We start from the raw sequence: 9,195 nt of genomic DNA on the forward strand, positions 1-9,195 counted from the left end.
CGCGAGCGCCAATCAGTGCGGGCGCCGGCGGTAGGGCCGGGCTCCGTGCGTCCGGAAGGTCCCGGCGGGTCGCGCGGCCCCGAGACTAGGCCCCAGCACTTCCCCACCCCCACCCCGCGTACCCATTTCTCCCCCGGGTTTCCTCTCGGTTGCAGCGCCCACATCGAAACCGGGAACACGTCTGCTTTGCGACGGGCTTGGAGTCACTGCTGCAGATCCCTACTCGCTCTGGGTGGGGGAGAGCAGATGACCGGGCTTGGAATCCCACCTCAGTCCTTACATGACTCCGTGAAGCTGCGGTGAGCCTCAGTTTTCTCTCCTGTAGAGCGGAGACGCCTGTACCTTCTCAGGCAGGGCGGGGACCAGGTAAGACTTCAGCCAGTGCCCGAGCGCCCGCCCCGAGAGGAGGCTCCATCGGGGCTGTCAGCCCCTCCCCGCCTGCTCTGCTGGGTCTCACTTTGTACCACCGCTGCCGCGCCCGGATCGGATTTCTTTTCCCAGAACTTGGCTGCCTGCGTCGGCATTTGGCACTCAGTGCCGATCCCGAACGGTCAGTGCAGCTACTGTCCGTGATTTATCTGCACGCCTGGCCCGTGCTCCCTGGGGCCTGGCGCTCCATCCACTTCCGCTCCTCTCGGAGCCTCTAGATGACCGTCTCACTTTCCGGCGGGTGCAGACGTCTGTCCTGCCTCTGGGGACCGCCCGCGGAGTGGCTCTGTTAGCATCGCTGCGTGCAGGCACCGCTCCAAAGGCAGGGAAGTGAGTCTGCTCGGAGAGGCAGCCGGCTGGACCACGCGGCAGTCATCCTACTCTTGGCCGCGGAGTTGCAGGCCATCTCTGGACAGTCAGGATTCTTCCGCGCACTTGGGAAAACCACTTACCCCCTCAGGGGCTCTGATGCCTCAGCTGTAAGATAAAGACGTCAGATTGGAGCAGAAGTTTGCAAATAGGTAGCCTGAGTGCCAAATCACTTTATAGATAGACGTTATTAATTTGCTCAAGCAAAAGTAAAAACTTGAGGTATAATTAAAATATGACAAAACGCACAGATCTCAGGTATTTATTTGATGAAGTTAATTTGATGAATGTATACACCAAGCCACCAGCACCCAAAGCAAGCTGCAGAACATTTCCATCGCCCCAGAAAGTTCCCTTATGCTCCTGCTGGCCAACTTCCCATCCTCACTCCGACCCAGGCAAAGCACTTTCAGACTCTTATCAACATTGGCACGCCTTTTTAAAAGTTGAAAATTTTAATGTCTAAAATGGCATTCTCTACAGAGCAGCCATCCCCTGGAGTCCTTTGCTAAGCCTGCTTCACTCATTATTACCTGCCTGGCTTCTCGTTTCAGGCATTTGAATTTGTGATCCTCACTAGATGCTCCTCCGAGGCCTTCCCAGGCCTAACACGTTATGAGTCTAGTTAAGAAGGGGCTTAATAAAGGGCTTCCGCACCCTGGCACCCTTTCCCTAACCAAGTCTTGGGTTCCCAAGCCCAGGCAACATCCTCTTGTTTCTCACTGTCCACAGGGGCCCATCTGAATTCCCTTGTGCCCCTCGTGGTTCATGTTTCCCTGCAGAACATCTCAGGCACAGCTTTAACACAGGGTCCAGGGCCTGAGTCCACCAGGTGGGAAGAGACAGGACTAGGAAGATGATGAGAGCCCATGGAGAGCATACAAAGTGGACACTTCACACTTTGGGAGGTTATTTTTGACACGTTTTCATGCTTGGAAAACTTGCCACTTTAGGAGTTTTGTTTTTTTCCAGATGGAAGCTAGAAAACTTGGGTCACAAGCTTGTGGTGTGGAGTTCACTGGTTGGGGCACCAGGACAGGACTAAGTTGCAGGGGACAAACATGAGGAAAGAGAACGCACCGCCACCAGTTTCTCAAGGGTAAGTACCGGAGGCATCTGACTTGCTTTGGGGGTCAGCTGTGGCGGTAAGGTTGCGTGCCCAACGCAGCCAGCAGCATTTGACTGGCCACACGGACAGTCACAGGCAGGTGGGCTCCTGGCAGCACACACATGGCAGCATCAACAGCCTCCCCGTCAGGCTGCTTCTGCCGCATGGTTCTGGATAGCATTCCTGGAAGCTTCACCCCAGGTCAGCCCCTGGTTCCTTAGCCCTGCCAATGTCCTTTTAATAAATTAATTCCTCTTCTGCTTAATCAGGTCAGTACCAGTTTTAGCTGCTTGTGATGAAGGACTGGGGATGAGCCATAGGTGGGAGAAAGGCAGGATGCCTGGAATCATTTTTAAGGGAGTCCTTCCCAAGGAGAAGGGCTGTGAGCCCAGATGGTTCCTGGGAAAGAACCATCTTCATTCTGTTTCTTCTGTGGAAGAAATAGAGCACAAGTTCCTTCAGCAGCAAAGAGAAAGCAATCTTTGCCCATTCCCTCTGCAGACAGGACATCTGAAGAGACCTTAGCTACTGGTAGTTAAGGAGAGGAGGAAACACTGCCCTGAGACAAACAGCATGAGTTTGATGGTCCACTAGGTACTTGAGTGGCTTCTGCTTCCCTCAACTAACCAGTCCAGATCATGCTAAGTCAGCCTTGGGAGACGCCGTTTCTGCTTCCACTCTCTGCTCCAGCTGGTGGCAGTGCTGAATGCCTGGCAGATGCTTCTGCATGAGACAAAACAAGCTGGGTGCCAATCCACTGCCCCAGCCCAAGTGTGGGCCAGGGCTGCCCAGTCTTATCGGGAAGCAAGTCGGGGTGGAAACTCAGGGACCTAGTGCTCTACAGGCTCAAATACAGAGATGATGTTCTGAATATATGATTTACATCTTATCTATTTCATTTCATTTTTCAAACAGCCCCGATGAGGTGTGTGTTACTTTTAGTTTTCCTGATGAAAAAAATGAAGTTCAAAAAAGTTGTCTAGGGCTTCCCTGGTGGAGCAATGGTTGAGAGTCTGCCTGCTGACGCAGGGGACACGGGTTCGTGCCCCGGTCCAGGAAGATCCCACATGCCGTGGAGCGGCTGGGCCCGTGAGCCATGGCCGCTGAGCCTGCGTGTCCGGAGCCTGTGCTCCGCAACGGGAGAGGCCACAACAGTGAGAGTCCGCGTACCGCAAAAAAATAAATAAATAAATAAATAAATAAATAAATAAATAAATAAATAAATAAATAAAAAAGTTATCTCCCTAAGGTCACCCAGCGAGTCATTTCCTGGAACATGACTGACCCTCAGATACGTGTTGAATGAGGGAAAGGCAGGATGGAGAGACTTGATTTGGTCTGAATCCTAAGCCCATACCTGTCACACCGCAGCACACTGCCGAGTGAGGTGCAGTCTGGGAAAGTGCTGGACCTTTCTTTCAGTCTCTCCCCTTTTTTCTAGTAATTTCTCTCAATTGCCAACTCACCTAAGCCTCCGAGTTCCCGCAGAATTGAAAACTCCTTACGCTGTAAAATTCCAGCCTCTCAGCTGTGTTCAGGGATAGACTCCTAATAATGAACACACATTTTCTGATAGTTTTTATTTTCTCGCCAGCTTTCCTGAGATATGATTGACAAATAAAACTTTTATATATTTAGTATACAATATGATTTTTTAAAGATGTACAATATGATAGTTTAATATACATATGCATTGGGAAATGCTTACCACAATCAAGTTAGTTAATACATCCATCACCTCACAGAGTTACTGTTTTTGTGTGTGTGTGGTGAGAACATTTAAGATCTACTCTATTGGAAACAGACTCACAGACATAGAGAACAGACTTATCGTTGCCAAGGGGGCAGGGGGATGAGAGACGGATGGAATGGGAGTTTGGGATTAGCAGATTCAAACTATTATATGTAGGTGTGTAAACAGCAAGGTCCTACTGTATAGCACAGGGAACTATATTCAATATCCTGTGATAAACCATAATGGAAAAGAATATGCAAAAGAATGTACATATATGTATAACTGAATCACTTTGCTGTACAGCAGAAATTAACACAACATTGTAAATCAACTATACATCAATAAAATAAATTTTTAAAAAAGATCTACTCTGTTGGCAAATTTCAAGTATACAATACAGTATTATTAAGTGTATATTATATCTCCAGGACTTATTCATCTTATAACTGAAAGTTTTACCCTTTGACCAACATCTCCCCATTTCTCCCACCTTCCAGCCCCTGGCAACCACTGTTCTACTGTCTGGTTCTATGAATTTGACTTTTTTAGATTCCACAGATAAGTGAAATCATACAGTATTTGTCTTTCTGTGTCTGACTTATTTCACTTAGCATAATGTCCTCCAGGTTCATCCACGTTGCTGCAAATGGCAGAATTTCCTTTTTTTTTATGGTAAAATAATATTCCAGTGTGTGTGTGTGTGTGTGTGTGTGTGTGTGTGTGAAATGTTCTTTCTCCATTCAGCCATCAACAGACACTTTCAGTTGTTTCCATATCTTGGCTATTGTAAATAATGCTGCAATGAACATGGGAATGCAGATAGCTCTTTAATCCACTGATTTCATTTCCTTTGGATATATATTCCAGAAGTGGAATTGCTGGGTCATATGGTAGTTCTATTTTTAATTTTTTGAGGAACCTCCATACTGTATTCCATAGTGACTGTACCAATTTACATTCCCACCAACAGTGTACAAGGGTTCCCTTTTCTCTACATCCTCACAAATACTCATCTCTTGTCTTAATGAGAATAGCCATCCTAACAGGTGTGAAGTGCTATCTCATTGTGGTGTTTTTTTGGGTTTTTTTTTTTTTTTTTTTTTTGCGGTACGCGGGCCTCTCACTGTTGTGGCCCCTCCCATTGCGGAGCACAGGCTCCGGACGCACAGGCTCAGCGGCCATGGCTCACAGGCCCACCCGCTCCACGGCATGTGGGATCCTCCCGGACCGGGGCACGAACCCACGTCCCCTGCATCGGCAGGCGGACTCTCAACCACTGCGCCACCAGGGAAGCCCTTGCCCACTTTTTAATCAGGTTGCTTTTTTGCTATTGAGTTGTATGAGTTCCTTACATATTTTGGATGTTAACCCTTTATCAGATAAATTGTTTGCAAATCATTTCTCCCATTCCATAGTTTTTTTTTGTTTTTTTTCCATTTTGTTGATTGTTTTCTTTACTGTGAAAAAGAACATACATTTTCATAATGTTGCTTTTATCCATGATCTGCAGGCTCATGTGATGGTTACCATTGTTCCATGAAACAGGTATTAGCATGGCTGTTGTATATGACCAGCCCATGGTAGTTAAATGTGTGAGTACTGACAGCGATCCAGCTCTCTGATCTTACACTTCAGCCAGAGCGAGCCAGACACAGAGTCTTACTTAACGCACTCCGGCCAGGGATGGGCAGGAAGACATTCTCAGACAGGGAACAGTGACAAGGGTCTTCCTGGAGTCACATCCTGATTGGGCCTCAAAAGCTCCCAGCAACTTGGACAGAAGTAGCTCTTCCCATAGTGCCATCTCCTCAGCCCTCAGCCCTCTCTGACCCTGACCCCACCCTCAGGCAAGCAAGCCAGGCTGATGCCAAGTGAAGGACCCAGGAACACTTCTACTGCAGGTTCCCTGAGCTGTCCCGGTGCCCGTGTCGGTCTGATGGCTCGGCCCAGCCCAAGTATGCCTATAGGGCCAAGAAGCAGAAGAAACAGAAAAGATCTGGGCTCCAGGCCAGGCCTTGCTATAGTATCAAATCTCTTCCATAGAAGCTCTTTTCCTCCTCCAACGCTAATTGCATCATTCAGGCTCCTGTCCGGGATTCCACAGGGTATGGAACCAATTCAGCTGAGACTACACTCTCCTCTTGGTTCCTGGGGACCTTTGCCCATCCTTCCATCCTAGCACGTGTCTGTCTGCCTTGTTTGGAGTTTTTTTCTGTGTATGTCCCTTCCAGACTGTGAGCTCCTTGAAGAGAGGGTCCAGGGCGTGTAGTAGGCGCTCAGCAAATGCTTAGTGAACTGATTTGTCTTCACTTGGCCCGTTCAGACGCCAGTTTCTTGTTTCAATTTGCCACCTGAGTGGAGACTGACTTCTCAGGCCCTCAGCTGACCCTCATCTACAAAACAGAATCTGTGGTGTGGCTGAGAATGGCCATGAAACAATCTTTAGATGGCAGGCTTGTCGCCTGCTTTTAGCGTTAAAGTGGGTTTAATTCCAGGTTCTGCCATCAGCTGTGTGAACTGAGAACAATCATTGGACTTCTCTGGGCTTCCCAGCTTGCTTCATGTAGTCAGTCCTCTTCCACTTGTACCCCTGAAAAGCCTTTTCAAATGACTCCCCACCTACAGCAGGATCCCCGAAGGAATCTCAGCTTGTCACCCTCACTCACATGATCTTCTCAAGACTCAAAGGTGATCATATGAGCCTCCTGTTTGAAACCCTGGAATGGGTCTCCATTCCTTCAACTTCAGCTGCCAGCTCCTGACCTTTGACTAATACCCTCCACAATCTGGTCCCAACTTATTGTCACGGTCACCCCTTGTCACCTTATCCCACATTCTCTGCTCCAGCCACACCGGTTCTAATATTCTGAGGAGCTACCAGGCACTTTCACATCTTCTTTTCACTTGTTCTCTCTAGAGTCTAGAATGTCTTTCTTAACTTCCCCAAATCCTACTTCAAGATTCAGCTCAAAAGACTCTTCTTTTGTGAAGCCCTTTCTGATGCCACCCCTTCTGAGGATTGAAACACTTACCTCTTTTTCTCGAATTGTATTCCACTTTGACTGCATTTCCTATGACCAAGGGTAGGTCTCAGACGCCTATACTAAGGGGCAGGGCTTCGCTGCCCGCAGGGGAACCCGAGGGGGAAGGGAGGGGGGTAAATGGCACCACGGGTAAGGTCAAAGCCAGCAGCCGAAGGACGAAGGGGATGGGGGATCAAAGGAGCGCACGTGTGGGCCCCGGGCAAATCCCCATTCTAAACGTCTTGAGACCGAGAGGCCATTGCACCAAACTAGACAGCTCTGTTCTCATCAGCAGGGTCAGCCTCTTGCTAGGCTTCTACCCTCTCTGCCAAACACCTGCTCACACTCAAGGTTGCCAATGTGATGTATTTCTGGGTGTGGCCAAGGATCTCCTGCCCTGCCAGCCTTTTCACTGCACTGACGCGGGCTCTTGGTACCCAACGGCATTGCTGAGGACAGCACGCTGCTCAGAAACACTGAAGGTACAAAGGGCTCCCCCTCGTGGGTGATGTGTGGACTCAAATGTAAACATTAATTTGGCTTCTAAGAACAAGTATTGAATATAATATTTTATTAGGGGACGGGGGGGTGGTGTTCAATCTGACCAAAAAGCCCATAGCCATTTGTTGTCACAATCTCACACACTCCCAAAACGTCTGAGGGAGAGCCAGGATGCTGGTTCCTCCTCTAGAACAGAGCCAGCAGTTCATGGGACCAGGTGCCAGGGGCTTGGGTACCAGTGGTAGCTCCATCTTGACTCAGTGAAAAGACCTTGGGCAAGTTACTTTGAAACGTTTGTGACTTCATATATATCATATATGATATTTGATATATGAAGGGCCCCTTCATATATCAAAAGGGGCCCTTCCAACTCTCAGCATCACGTCATCCTTGGACTCTTTCTTCTAGGTCCAATAGCATGTTCTTTTCTGATTTCTCAAAGTACTGAGCAGGGGAAGGGCAGAGACAGAAGAGGAGAAGGTAACACAGGTTCTCCTCACATTCCCAGTCCCACCCCACCGTCAGCGCAGGGGAAGACTCATTTCACACAGGGGCTGGAGCGGGGGAGGAAACAAGAGGTGGAGGGTGGAGGCTCTGGTGAGACAGTGGTAACAAAGGAAGATGGTAGGCAGGACACTTCCCGATCCAGGACAAGTCCCCTTAAGTAAACCAGAGAGTTGGGGAGGGAGAAGCGAAGAGAGAAGGAAGATGGGGCACTCCTCCCAGGCCGGGTCAGGTCCTCTGAATATAACTAACACCAATGTTCAGAAGTGGAAGGAGGGAGTCCTTGGGCCCCAGCCAGGAAGTGGGGAAGGCAAGCAGGGATGAGGGAGGGAAAGTCACCAAGCCCCACCTCGAGGTACCAGCAGAGCCACCAGAGTGCAGACTTCTACCTCCACAAGTCATCGTGTTGTGACAGGAGCTGAGGCCAGCTGGACTGCACCCTGGAGTGGCAGTTGAGGCAGGAATTACAAAGACACTGGCTGGGCCCAATTACCTGTAGGATTTCAAATCTGGAAGCTTCGAAGTCACCTAGGGAGCCAGCATGTCTTGCACACCAGCTCTCACCTCCCCTGTCCTCCAGCCATGGCACCTCCTAGGCGGAGTCCATCTTCTTGTGCCACCAGGCCTCTGCCCTCATGGGTCCTCTCTTTCCCACCTTCACTAGCTCATTCTGCTCAGCCTTTGAGTTCAGCGCAGGTGCTATCTCCCTCTGATGTTCTCCCTGAAGCCTACCCTGGGTTCCTTGCCCCCAGGTGTTCTCTGAGCGCCCAGCATTGCCTTGGCTCCCAGCATTGCCAACTGTTTCCTTGTTCGAATGCCTCACTGAAGCATGAGCTCTTTAAGGACTGGAACTGACCCTTATTGCCTTCTGTACACTCAGCTCTGAGGAGTGCCTGGTCCATAGGAAGGGCTGTTAACCCTGCTGAATGAAGAGGTGGGTTAGTGGAGGAGAGGTGGGGGGCTCAGTCTACTTCCTGTTCCACCCACTGGAGAATATGGTATCTATACCCTCCTGCACCTGACAGCCCTTGAAGTATCTGGTGATGGTTATCAAATTCTGTCCCCAAGAGCATTCCAGACATAAGTAAACAATCCAGTCCCTTCTACACCGCCTCCAAGGCCCTGGCTTCCCATCCCCTCTCCACTGGGCTCCCTCCTCTGACGGCTCTAGAATTTGTCAAGATCCCTTTATGAATGAGGCAACCAGATTGGGACACATGCTTTCACTCACGTCCTTATCCAAAATTTACAGAAATGGGCAATGGCTATCATTGCAACAGAAATCAGTAGCTAAGCCAGAAAGGAGAACCAGGTTTTCTGATCCCTAAATCAGTCACATAGTACCTTACTAACATTAGTTAGTACTGGATTAGTAACCTGAACCCAGTTAATTGCCCACCTATATGCTCAGTCTCCTGCCCTGACTCCCCGCCCCTTTGCTAACTCCCAAGCAGCCCTGGCTTCAGTGTGAGACAAAGGTGGAGCTACACATAAGGCCAGCAGCTGATTCTGCCATGAATCAGGGC

The 9,195-nt window shown here is 49.4% G+C and overlaps 1 long non-coding RNA gene across 1 annotated transcript; it reads left to right on the forward strand.

Moving 5' to 3' along the window:
• The first annotated feature begins 252 nt into the window (after nt 1–252).
• On the forward strand, nt 253–4,061 carry LOC109548129 (uncharacterized). The gene is made up of 3 exons (XR_002174143.3): nt 253–366; nt 1,771–1,897; nt 2,822–4,061. It is a non-coding gene; the product is annotated as an uncharacterized lncRNA (long non-coding RNA).
• The last annotated feature ends 5,134 nt before the right edge of the window (nt 4,062–9,195 follow it).

The sequence above is a fragment of the Tursiops truncatus genome, chromosome 2 (genome assembly GCF_011762595.2).
Source record: "Tursiops truncatus isolate mTurTru1 chromosome 2, mTurTru1.mat.Y, whole genome shotgun sequence".
NCBI classification, from domain to species: Eukaryota; Metazoa; Chordata; class Mammalia; order Artiodactyla; family Delphinidae; genus Tursiops; species Tursiops truncatus.